This window comes from Meles meles, chromosome 4, assembly GCF_922984935.1.
Source record: "Meles meles chromosome 4, mMelMel3.1 paternal haplotype, whole genome shotgun sequence".
NCBI classification, from domain to species: Eukaryota; Metazoa; Chordata; class Mammalia; order Carnivora; family Mustelidae; genus Meles; species Meles meles.
Window position 1 is genome coordinate 120,790,753 of NC_060069.1, and position 13,810 is coordinate 120,804,562.

The window sequence follows — 13,810 nt, forward strand, 5'->3', positions numbered from 1 at the left end:
TTTTATTTTATGACAATTTTATCATTCTACTGTTAAAACTTCCACTTTCTCCTGTACACTATAAAAACACTAGCAGTCTCCTCTGCTTTTAACAAGAAATGGCAGAATCATGTTATAGTTCTATGTTCTGTCCTCAGCTATGTTTAGCCTCTTTGTGATGATATTCTCTACTCTTGCTATAGAAGACTTATTCTAAATTCCATTGAAAAGAATGAACTGCTACCAGTGTTTTACTTGAAAATAGATGCCCAATTGAATAAAAATATCGATATAGGGGTACTTTTCCCAATATTATTTTTTTTTTATTATTCTCCATTTTATTTATTTTTTCAGCGTAACAGTATTCATTCTTTTTGCACAACACCCAGTGCTCCATGCAAAACGTGCCCTCCCCATTACCCACCACCTGTTCCCCCAACCTCCCACCCCTGACCCTTCAAAACCCTCAGGTTGTTTTTCAGAGTCCATAGTCTCTTATGGTTCGCCTCCCCTCCCCAATGTCCATAGCCCGCTCCCCCTCTCCCAATCCCACCTCCCCCCAGCAACCCCCAGTTTGTTTTGTGAGATTAAGAGTCATTTATGGTTTGTCTCCCTCCCAATCCCATCTTGTTTCATTTATTCTTCTCCTATCCCCCTAACCCCCCATGTTGCTTCTCCATGTCCTCATATCAGGGAGATCATATGATAGTTGTCTTTCTCCGATTGACTTATTTCACTAAGCATGATACGCTCTAGTTCCATCCACGTCGTCGCAAATGGCAAGATTTCATTTCTTTTGATGGCTGCATAGTATTCCATTGTGTATATATACCACCTCTTCTTTATCCATTCATCTGTTGATGGACATCTAGGTTCTTTCCATAGTCTGGCTATTGTAGACATTGCTGCTATAAACATTCGGGTACACGTGCCCCTTCGGATCACTATGTTTGTATCTTTAGGGTAAATACCCAGTAGTGCAATTGCTGGGTCATAGGGTAGTCTTGCGGCTACTTCAATTTTTTTTTCTTTTTTCAATTTTTTTTTCTTTTTTCAATTTTTTTTTCTTTTTTCTTTTTTCTTCTTCTGCTAAATTTTTTTAAAACTTTTACCCTTTTCTATTTTAACGTTTTTTGACTAGTTCATCTAAATATATATATTTTTTCTTTCTTTTTTATATTTTTTTATTTGTTTTATTTTTTAAATTTTTTCTTTTCCTTTTTTTTTTTTTTTCAGAACCTGTTTTTTATCCCCTTTCTCCCCCCCACAATTTGGGGTCTCTTCTGATTTGGTTACAGCGCATTTTTCCGGGGTCTTTGCCACCCTTTTAGTAGTTTATTTGCTCCTTCATATCCTCTTATCTGGACAAAATGACAAGGCGGAAAAAATCACCACAAACAAAAGAACAAGAGACAGTACCAAAGGCTAGGGACCTAATCAACACAGACATTGGTACTATGTCAGATCAAGAGTTCAGAATGACGATTCTGAACATTCTAGCCGGGCTCGAAAAAGGCATGGAAGATATTAGAGAAACCCTCTCTGGAGATATTAAAGCCCTTTCTGGAGAAATTAAAGAACTAAAATCTAACCAAGTTGAAATCAAAAAAGCTATTAATGAGGTGCAATCAAAAATGGAGGCTCTCACTGCTAGGATAAATGAGGCAGAAGAAAGAATTAGTGATATAGAAGACCAAATGACAGAGAATAAGGAAGCCGAGCAAAAGAGGGACAAACAGCTACTGGACCATGAGGGGAGAATTCGAGAGATAAGTGACACCATAAGACGAAACAACATTAGAATAATTGGGATTCCAGAAGAAGAAGAAACAGAGAGGGGAGCAGAAGGTCTATTGGAGAGAATCATTGGAGAGAATTTCCCTAATATGGCAAAGGGAACAAGCATCAAAATCCAGGAGATGCAGAGAACCCCCCTCAAAGTCAACAAGAATAGGTCCACACCCCGTCACCTAATAGTAAAATTGACAAGTCTTAGTGACAAAGAGAAAATCCTGAAAGCAGCCCGAGAAAAGAAGTCTGTAACATACAATGGTAAAAATATTAGATTGGCAGCAGACTTATCCACAGAGACCTGGCAGGCCAGGAAGAGCTGGCATGATATATTCAGAGCACTCAACGAGAAAAACATGCAGCCAAGAATACTCTATCCAGCTAGGCTATCATTGAAAATAGAAGGAGAGATCAAAATCTTCCAGGACAAACAAAAACTGAAAGAATTTGCAAACACCAAACCAGGTCTCCAGGAAATATTGAAAGGGGTCCTCTAAGCAAAGAGAGAGCCTAAAAGTAGTAGATCAGAAAGGTACAGAGACAATATACAGTAACAGTCACCTTACAGGCTACTAATGGCACTAAATTCATATCTCTCAATAGTTACCCTGAATGTTAATGGGCTAAATGCCCCAATCAAAAGACACAGGGTATCAGAATGGATAAAAAAACAAAACCCATCAGTATGTTGCCTATAAGAAACTCATTTTAGACGCGAAGACACCTCCAGATTGAAAGTGAGGGGGTGGAAAACAATTTACCATGCTAATGGGCATCAGAAGAAAGCTGGGGTGGCAATCCTTATATCAGATCAATTAGATTTTAAGCCAAAGACTATAATAAGAGATGAGGAAGGACACTATATCCTACTCAAAGGGTCTGTCCAACAAGAAGATCTAACAATTTTAAATATCTATGCCCCTAACGTGGGAGCAGCCAACTATATCAACCAATTAATAACAAAATCAAAGAAACACATCAATAATAATACAATAATAGTAGGGGACTTTAACACTCCCCCCACTGAAATGGACAGATCATCCAAGCAAAAGATCAACAAGGAAATAAAGGCCTTAAATGACACACTGGACCAGATGGACATCACAGATATATTCAGAACATTTCATCCCAAAGCAACAGAATACACATTCTTCTCTAGTGCACATGGAACCTTCTCCAGAATAGATCACATCCTGGGTCACAAATCAGGTCTCAACCGGTATCAAAAGATTAGGATTATTCCCTGCATATTTTCAGACCACAATGCTCTGATGCTAGAACTCAATCACAAGACGAAAGCTGGAAAGAACCCAAATACATGGAGACTAAACAGCATCCTTCTAAAGAATGAATGGGCTAACCAGGAAATTAAAGAAGAATTGAAAAAATTCATGGAAACAAATGATAATGAAAACACAACAGTTCAAAATCTGTGGGACACAGCAAAGGCAGTCCTGAGAGGAAAATATATAGCGGTACAAGCCTTTCTCAAGAAACAAGAAAGGTCTCAAGTACACATCCCAATATTATTAAATCCCCCTATTCCTCAGTTTGTATTCAAAGGGTGTTCACTTTTAATATTTATACATTTAATATTTATCTTCCTAAAATATATTTATTGTTCCACCTTCTGGGACTTGATGATTTATTAATTCTTGGCACCATTCACTCTTTCACTCAACATCACATGAATCTAAGTGTTGGGACAGATTCTGAAGATATAGAAAGGAATAAGCATTATCCTTGTTCACTAAAAATTTTAAGTTCTAATATGGAGAGTGTGGCTACCAATATATAATATAATATATAACATAATGTAATATAATTAATATAATATAATATGGTTGGTTTATACAAAATTCTGTGAAAGAATTGAGAAGAACAATTAATTATCCCTGGAGAGTAACAAGGGAATGCTTTATAGAGAAGAGAGTAATTAATCTGTATATTGAATGAATGACAAGTAGAAGAACTTCACTGAGGATAGGGGGAAAGGTAAGATAACTGGGGGTTGTACAAACTCACAGAGCAGTGCTAGGAATGTGTGCTTGTGGAGTGAAGAGAAATGCAGGCTGCCTGCAGGGTTACATGTATCACAGAACTGAAAGGCATGAGGAAGTGAAATTAGGCTGCGGGCAACTATGAAAGCCATCTGAGCAATATGGGTTTTTCTTATATAAGTATCATGAGCAACACATTCAGTTTTGTATTTTAGAAATGTGAGTTCTGACAGGAAGATGGACAATGGATTATAGTGGAGAGAATATGAAGAACATGACCCAGTTTGATAAGGCAATAAAAATGCAAAGTTACAGGAGGGAAATTCAAAAGAAATATTCTGAATTAAGTTTTATTGTTAAAAGAAAATTGGGAATACCAATCATCTAAAGATTGACACATATAACTCTTCTCCTGTACTATATTTTCTATTCTCTTTCTAGTTCTCAGTACATCAACAACCTATAGAATTTTTTCTTGCAATTTTCTCTCAATATCCACATGTTATCTACTTTTATATAGTCAAAACATGTTTGTCATAAGTCCCATTAGATGATGATGTAATAATATAATACAATGATAATAGAGAAAAAGTACTTGTGTATAAGAATTTTTAACTATGAACTCATTTTCAGGGGTCAAAATTTATATTTATAAAATTCATATATTAAATTACCTTTGCCCAGGCTTGATAGAAATGCCCACAACCTGGTAGAAACAAACAAAAATTTTCCTTAGAAAATCATTTTTAACTGTACTAGAATTAAAATTTTAAAATCTTCACTTTTTCCCTGGCTCTGGAGTCCCACAGAACAAGTACAGCCAAGTACATGTTAATTACCAGGAACTACATAAAACTAAAAAATACAAAAAACAAACAAACAAACAAAAAAAAACTGAACAAAAATGACAGCAAAAAATTTTAAAAATTAGAATCTCCAAGAACCTCCGTTATTAGATTTATCACATGTAGAATATAAAATGTATTGCATATAAAACCTTAAAAATATATAAACACACTTGAAAATGGCATGCAAGGAACACTGGACAGGCAAGGAACACTGGACAGGTTTTAAAATGAACCAAAAAGAATTTCAAGAATGAGAAAGAGGATTGTTGAAATTAAAACTCAATTGATGAAATAAACATCATATTAGACACTTAGACTTATATTAAACACATAATTCTGAGGAAATAAATAATGACTTGGAAAACATATATTTGAAAATGATAAAGAATGAAGCACAGACAGACAGGAAAGGAATATGGAAAATTCATGTGAATATGAAAGACATGAAGGTTGAAATAAGAATGCCAACCTAAACTTAGTGGAGCTCCAGCATGTGAGAACAGAGAGAAGAGGAGAAAGAAAATGTTCAAAATAATACTAACTGAGAAGTCTCCAAAATTTGTGAAAGATGGGAATCATGATATTCAAGAATTACCAGTGTATTCTGAGAGAGAGAGGTGAGCAGGGAGAGGGAAAGGCAGTGTGTAGGAGGGTAGGAAAAAGAGAGGAGAGGAGAGGAAGAAGGAAAGAAGCACCATAGAAAGGAGAAAAATGTTACAAGGCCCTGGCAGTTGGTTTAGCTTGGGAAAGACATCTTAAACTGTTAAATTGAACATTTTACATGCTTTGTTTTAATGTAGATCTTAATGATTGCTTTCATACATCAAGGTCTTTTTTAGTCTACATTCAGTATTTTTTTTTTTTTCAATTCAGTAGGAAAGGATTACATAATGGACTTAAATAGAAAATCTGTGCTGGACTGGAAGCATCAACATTGCAAATGTGTGTCAACATGAGCAGGTTCCTACTTTTCTGAGCCCAAGATTCTCTCAACTCTAATTGCTTTTGGCATAAAATGCAGAAAGGCAGAAGCACATCTTAGTTTAGCTGTGTTCTTGGCATGAACCACTGAACTGTTGATAGCATAGGGACTTTTTGTAGGATTTCAAAGTCACTTTGCTTAGAAATATGCATATGTCTAAGTTAACACTTTCCCCAGTACCAAAAGAGAGTATTTCCCGTGTATGTGTCCAGATATTAAAAGACCAGAAAGTGTAGAATTTAGGAAAGACTCCAACTCTTCCTACCAAGATCCTATTCACATTGAGTTTTCCAGGATTCTAAAATTAGTACATTTTTCAGATCTATTGGAAATGAAAGGGAACTGAATGGAGCGGAATGATGAATAAACTCTGCATTGGAAAAATGCAGTTAGTTTTATATATAGGCTACTAACTAAATTCTTCTAAATAAGAAATGTTTTAGCCTTTTCTCTTCCACTTCCTCTTTCTTTCCATTCCAGACAACTCAGTTCTAAAGCCATTAGGTGGACCAAGCAAAGCAGGCTTTCAAGCGAATGGGAGTGAGGAGTAGAAGTTACCATGACCTAGAGCTGTGTGTTACAGTCCAAATGGTGCAGCAAGTCTGCCTGTCTCAGGGTGTCAGAACCTGAACAGAAGGTGTAGCCAGCACAGGGTGTGAGAACCTGTTAGGTGAAGGAGAAATGAGGGAGAGAGTATGATCCACACAGTGTCAGAGACTGAGTGGGGCAGGAACTGCACACATGGCAACAAGCATAGGATGCTGGAGCGCAAGTGGAAAGAAAAGGCCATTCTTTGGGGGAGACAGTAGGCTGTATGATGTCAACACCTAAGTGGAGTGGGTGATGCATCCACATGGGGAATGAGGGGCAGCCTGGCCTCAGGAATCATAGCCCAAGCAAGACTATGATTGGGAGGGTACCCACACGGAGCCATAACCAGGCATGGGCTGCCAGTGCCTGAGCAGAAGGACACCACATGCCAGGGGTAGGTGTGGGCCAGTGCACTATTAGTGCCCAAGTGAGATGAGTGAGAAAGATGGCCCCTGAAAAGAAGACATGTAGGTTTTTGGTGGAAGGTATACACACAGCCCAGCTCAGAGTGGCAGAGCCTGAGAAAGGAGGGAACAGCTCTCATGCAGAGGGTAGAGCCCCACCTAGGGTAGAGAGTGTCTGCCTGGGGGAAGCACAGCATGGAGGGTCAGAGTCCTATTAGGTAAGAAGAGTACCAGGTTAGGGGAGGGTGTGGCAGTAGATATGGGAGATTGGTTGTATGATGAAAGACTGATCAAATTATTAATATATTAAATGTAATGGAAACCAGATTTACCACTGTCAGAGAAGGGAGCTAAAGGAAGAAAAGAACTAGAATGAACCCTGTTCGATTGGATTAGAATTGGAAATATCAACGTGACTCCAACATTTCTGATGGATAGAGACAGAAAAATGAATGTAAATAATAAAGTGTATACGCCATGTGCATGTGTGTGCATTGTATTGTGCATATAGTATATGTCCCCACATATTTATGCATGTAAGATGCACATGCATAAGTTTATTCTGCCCACTAAGGGGATGTAGGAGAAGCAAAACCTCAATAACAATGAACACATCTGGTGCTGAGTGTTGGCTTCTGAACATGATTCTCCACGAAAAGGAATAATGGCTCCTCAGAGAAATGCTTGACTCTAGGGCTAAGGTACAGAAAAATACAAGGTGAGCCAGGAATATCTGTGTCAAAAAACAAGGAAGAGCTCAAAAAGACACACACAAAAAAAGTCTGGTGCGTGTGAAAAGGAAAAAACAGAACCTGGCTTGAAAGGGCTCCTCCTGCTCGTATCAGGGAGCATTTAAACATCAAAATAAAAGCTGCTAGGAACAGATCAAAACCCACTGAATAAAATAGGAAATAATAAATCAAGAGAAATATTAATTAAATGTCTAATGAATATAAAATTTATATAGATTGCAAGTAACTGCCCACAAAATACATGATAGTTAAAAAGGGTAAATAATAACTTTACATTGGATAAGCCTGACATGTACCACTTAGACCAGTAATTAAACTGAACATAATATACAAATCAAATATACAAATCAAAATGTCTTTCACCTTAATGCAGATGAGAAAAGCACATCATTTTTATGATTATCCCTCTAGAAATGCATAACCTGACTCTATTTATAAGGAAATACCAAACCCAAACTGGCTCACACCCTGCAGTAACTTTATGTGAAGAAACGACAAAAGAATTATTTCCAGACTGAGACTTGAACATTAAATGTAAAGTGTTTGACTTGGACCTGGGTCCATTGGCCATAAAGTACATTATTGAGACTATTAGTGTAACTGATATAAGTTTGATGGTTACATGGTAAGAAGATATTAATATTAATATCTTAATTTTGGTTACTGTAATTATAAAAGAGACTGCCCTTTATTTGTAGTAAAGTGTTTTCTTAAAGATTTTATTTATTTATTTGAGAGAAAGAGAAAGAATGAGAAAGAGAGAGAGCACGAGAGGGGGAAGGGTCAGAGGGAGAAGCAGATTCCCTGCTGAGAAGGGAGCCTGATGTGGGACTCAATCCTGGGACTCCAGGATCATGACTGAGCTGACGGTAGTTGCTTAACCAACTAAGCCACCCAGGCACCCTGTAGAAAAGTATTTTTGACAGGTATTAGACATCCAGTTAAGAAATCAAGTGAAAAATCTAAACTTGACATTCATTAGTCATTTTTTTCATACTGATGATTTCTATCCATATGCAGAAGATTTCGAATACATATTCATATCTGTCTTTCTATGATGAAACTTATATAAAAATCCAAAATGGAGCCACATTCAAAACAAATTCTTCCTCTCTCTGCTCTAGATCTCCCTGATGCATCTGTTCAAAATGAGTCCCCTGAGGTCACATTGTTCATTTCAAATGGGGCATGCAGGTAAGGTTTTCCTACGTGAGGTGTGCTTGGGCTCTCCTCCACACTGATTTTGTATTACAAAATATGACTTTTCTAAAACTTTCCTTTGGAAGGATTCAGGAGTCTACTCAATAGGAAAAATAGGTATATTTATCCCCGATCTCCTCTCTTAACAAACCTATCATGAGGTAAAACTGTTGTGAAAGAAACTAAGGAAAACAGCTGTATTCACATAATAAGAATATATGATACTATAATATTCATAAAATAATAAAAATTGAAAAATCCTGTCCATTCCATAGTATATTGGTCCCCAAACTCCAAGTAGCCAGATATAAAACTGTACATAATATGAATTGTTCTTTAGTCTAGTTATCCGTGATCAAGAGAACAAAATATAGCAAAACCTCCAAAAGAGAGTAATAAAAATGTCAAGAAATCTACAAACAGGGCGCCTGGGTGGCTCAGTGGGTTAAGCCGCTGCCTTCGGCTCAGGTCATGATCTCGGGGTCCTGGGATCGAGTCCCGCATCGGGCTCTCTGCTCAGCAGGGAGTCTGCTTCCCTCTCTCTCTCTGCCTACCTCTCTCTTTACTTGTGATCTCTCTCTGTCAAATAAATAAATAAAATCTTTAAAAAAAAAAAAAAAAAAGAAATCTACAAACAATATATCCACTCATTCAATATAATACTGAGAAGAGCTGGGGAACTCAAGACTTTAGAAATTACTTATTGGAACATAACAGCAATCTTCAAATATCTGAAGCAGTATCATCTGAAAGAAGAATTAGAACTAATAAATGGAAATTATAGGAAGACATATTTCTACTGAGTTAAAAAGAAAAGCAAATCTTGAAATGTTTCAAAATGTAAGAGGCTGCATAGGTAAGTGACTAGTTCACTAGAATATTCAGAACACAGATAATTGCTTGATAAAAGGGGTAGAGTAACAGGCTGGTCACAAGGGATACTTGATATGTAAGTTCACTTCCAATCTTACAGTTCTATTGCTTTATATATTCAAAACTATCAGAAATCAGCTAGTAATTCCAAAGCCCATGTATTAGTGTGACCTTAGAAGGTATATATTAAAAGCTTCATTGCTAAAGGTTATTAAACAAACATGGTCATTTTTTTTCTAAAAATAATCTCTCTCACAAAGTCAAAGTTTGGCTAAACTTCATAAATCCCCTGAAATAGGTTTATAAGTGATAAACTCAATAAAATTATATACTGGAGGGCAAACATTGATTGAAAGGAAATATGTTGGCTTTTGATTCATCGTGTTCAATAGTGGTTCCATTGCTGAGGAATATTCATTGTCTTGCAGCTAGCCAACTTTACATTGCAGTGACATGAGCAAAACCCATATTTTTTCAATATCTTTTTATTGTAGAAGAGTGTGTTTGTTTCCTTAATCATCATTTAGAAAGTGACATTCAAGGACAGGCATGTTTGGGAAATCAGAGCATGACGAATTACATTACATCTTCAAATCATGCTTTGGAGTTAAAAGAACAGGTAAGCAGGTGCCTTTATGCAACTTGCATTTAAGAACTAATTTCTTTGCTGAAACATTATTTAGGATGTGTATAATTTATTATTAGTATACCAAACTACCTGAATTGTGTTAAGATAAATGTCTATGTACCTATGACAAAAAAATGTACCATCAAAAATCAAATATTCTTTTTAACATTTTACTGATATAACACTGTATATCTGTGTATATGGAAATACATGAATGACTAGATGAATTTGTCTCTTTTCATCTGAATATTTGCATAATGGGCTTAACACTTCTTCAGGCAGAATTGAAACATCTTCATCCATTCATCCATCCATCCATCTACCATAAATTAAGCCATAAATAAGGAAAATGCTTTAGCCAAGAATGTGTGATTGGATGGAAATACAGTTTATGAATTTAAGAATGTTAAGTGTATGTGTATGTGTGTATCAGACAGTGAAGTTAAAAAAGGATGAAAAAGAGGTAAATCTAATCTAAATCTAGAATAGTAACTTATAAGGGTGAAGTTTTCATGACAGAGAGTACCCATATAATGGAATCACCTTCAAGAAGCTGACTATTCTTCACCACATACAAGCCATATCAGAGACTCAGTTTCTAGTAAATTGGGCACTTGGCAATGGTGATACCCAGATTGGAAATGCTTGCTGTTTTAACAAGGCGTAACTCCAAGGCCTTATTTTTCATTAAGCCATTAAGCCAGTACCAGTTTTGCAAAACAAAGAATATAGATGATCTCTGAAGAATGGACCATCTTGTTCAATTGATTTGAGACTCTTTATAGAGTTGATTTTTTGGGTAAATATTCATATGGGATATCAAAATTTCCAATTCTGAGTCTATTCCAAAATGCCATTCCTATAGCCCTTTCAAAAATTTCTTCCCCAAAGAAATTCCAAGACTTTTATAATCTGGCATAAGAATGTGCATTCCCTATATAAGAACTGATACAAGCTTTGATGTGTGTTTGCTTCAGAGTCTATGAAATTCGGAAATGCTAAACAGATCATTTAAATTTTTCAATGGACAGATACAACAATTATACAAAATGTCTACAAAAATTGACATTTTGTCATACACAGACACCTCAAGGTGCTTGTTCACTTGGGCACGAGTGCTCAGGCATTTGATCTTACCAGGGTCCTCTAGAATAAGGAGAGTTTTCTCAAAATGAATCTACTGAAGAAGGACAGCATTTCCTGAAATCACAGAAGACTCCTCACTAAATCTCCTGTTTATCATAGGTTTCAAGCAGCATATGGATCTGCTAGAATGGGCATACATGGACTGTAGCAGTTGTCTCTTTCTTAGTGGTCCCTACCACTAAGGAAGGAAGCAAAAGTTCCTACATTTTGAATAAGTTAACAAGAATGTCCTAGAACACTGAACGTTTATTTATATTACAGGTGCCCTTTGCTATTCCTAGGTTATTTATCTTTCAACTCCCATTAGGCTTATCTAATCAAGACATAATGATTAAAGCTAACATTTATTCTCTCTTACTATGTGGCAGTTACTCTCTTAAAAGGTCTAAGCACTTTAAATATATGAACTCACTGGATCTCCAAAATAGCTCTATGAGACAACTACTATTATTAACCACATATTATAGGTAAGGAAAATGAAATACAAAGATGTGTCCCCAGTCATATAACTAGAAATGAGTGGAGATCAATTTAGACCCATTTATTTTTCTCTCAATTTCACACTTAGTCCTTTCTCTTTTAAAACTTTCTTTCCCTTTATTCCTTTTCCCTTTATCCCCTCACTCAGTCTACTACATGGGACTTGCCAACATATTTTTTTTGGAAACATGACAGTTTACCTTTGTCTTAGAATACACTTTAAAGCAACTTATATAGACCTCCCTTTTCATTACTTACAGAAAGTTAATGCCTTGAGAGTGTAGTTTGTAGTCTGAGTTATTATCCTTCTCTCTGATAGCTTCATTTTAGTTTAAATATGATAGATTCACTACCAAGAGTAAGCAAATTAATCCTAAAATATAAAAACAAACATATATGTATCAATGAATTTTTGCCCAGGAAAGAAAAAAAAAGAAAGAAAAGATATATTGATATATTCACTTTCTTAATGTTCTGGGAAGATTGTGATATAATCACTAAATATGACTGGGAAAAATTTGGAATATTAAGAAAACATAATTCTGGGAAAGCCCCCAGAGTGTAACCTTAAGGCATACCCTGGTGATAGATCCTTATTTATCACTAGAATGTTCTTGAAATTCTCTCACTTCCTCCTGTCCACGATCAGGGATTCTCAGCTCTATTCACTATGAACGTCACCTGATAGAAGAACCAGGTCACTTTTCAGTGAGCAGTACAAACCATTCCCCATTTCTTCACCTTTCTCTAAATTGAACTGCTGATTTCCTGAACAGGGAGTGATTTTTTTTTCTCAAGTGGTTTGCTAAGAAAATTCCTGTGATGGATCAGGGATTAGTGCTAGTGACAAGCTGACAATAACATAGTCCTTGTCCAGGAGTGTCACATTTTGTACCTGAGTAAGTCATAATATATTGAAAATCTTCTGCCTTTCCCCCATCATGTGCCAAATGTTCCTGTAAGCATAATCACTCACTCACCCATTGCTTAGGCAGTGACATGTAATTAAAATGGCATCATATAAATAGGATGAGAAAGTGTGAATTTCCATCAGATAATAACAACTTGCAAAATATTGCACACCACATCTTATTTCATTTGTTTTAAATTTTAATCAAGCATGATAAAGCAAATGTTTACAAAAGAACTAAGTTATCCATGTTAAAATATGAATATCAACATATCTTTAGAAGTGTATATGTATCATATTGATATTCATTCAGCATTCAAACAGAAAACATTAATTGAACATTTACTGAGCACGAAGCACAACATACATCCTATGGCCCTAAAAAACATCAATAATGATTATCCTTGGGTAAGATGTGGAGAAGTAGGGCAACCCTATGTTTGCCCCCTCTCTTGAACACAGCTGGATAAATATCAAAACATTCTAAATACCCAAGAAATAGATTGGAAGTCTCAGAGAACAAAACTGCATGTCTATGAACAGGAAAAAAGACCTATGAAAGAAATAGTAATTTTTTATTTTATATTGTTTTATATATTTTTTAAATAGTCTTTTCTTTTTCCTTTCTTTGTTCTATCAAGCTTCTCATAACAAGCAGACGAAAACACACTTAGGATCTAGTTTCCTTTATATATTTAATTTTATTTTTAATTTTTTAGTTTGTTTTATCTTACTTATTTTTTCCTCCAAAATGACAAGACTGAGGAATTCACCCCAAAAGAACCAGGAAGAAATGATGGCCAGAGATTTAATCATTATAGATACAAGTAAGGTGTATGACCAGCAATTTAAAATATTTATAATGGGGCATCTAGGTGGCTCAGTCAGTTAAGTGTCCAGCTCTTGATTTTGGCTCAGGTCATGATTACAGAGCTATGAGATAGAGCCTCACGTTGGACTCTATGCTGAGCATGCAGCATGTTTAACATTCTCCTCTACCTCTCCCCACCAACAAAAATAAATAAATTCATTAAGTAAATAAAACAATTATAAGGTTACTAACTGGGCATGAAAAAGTATAGAAGACACAAAAGAATCCCTTGCTATAGAGGTAAAAGAACTAAAATCTAGCCAGGCCAAAATTAAAAATGCTATAACTGGGATGCAAACATGAATGGATGTCATAAAAACAAGGATGGATAAGGTAAAGGAACAAATCAGTGATA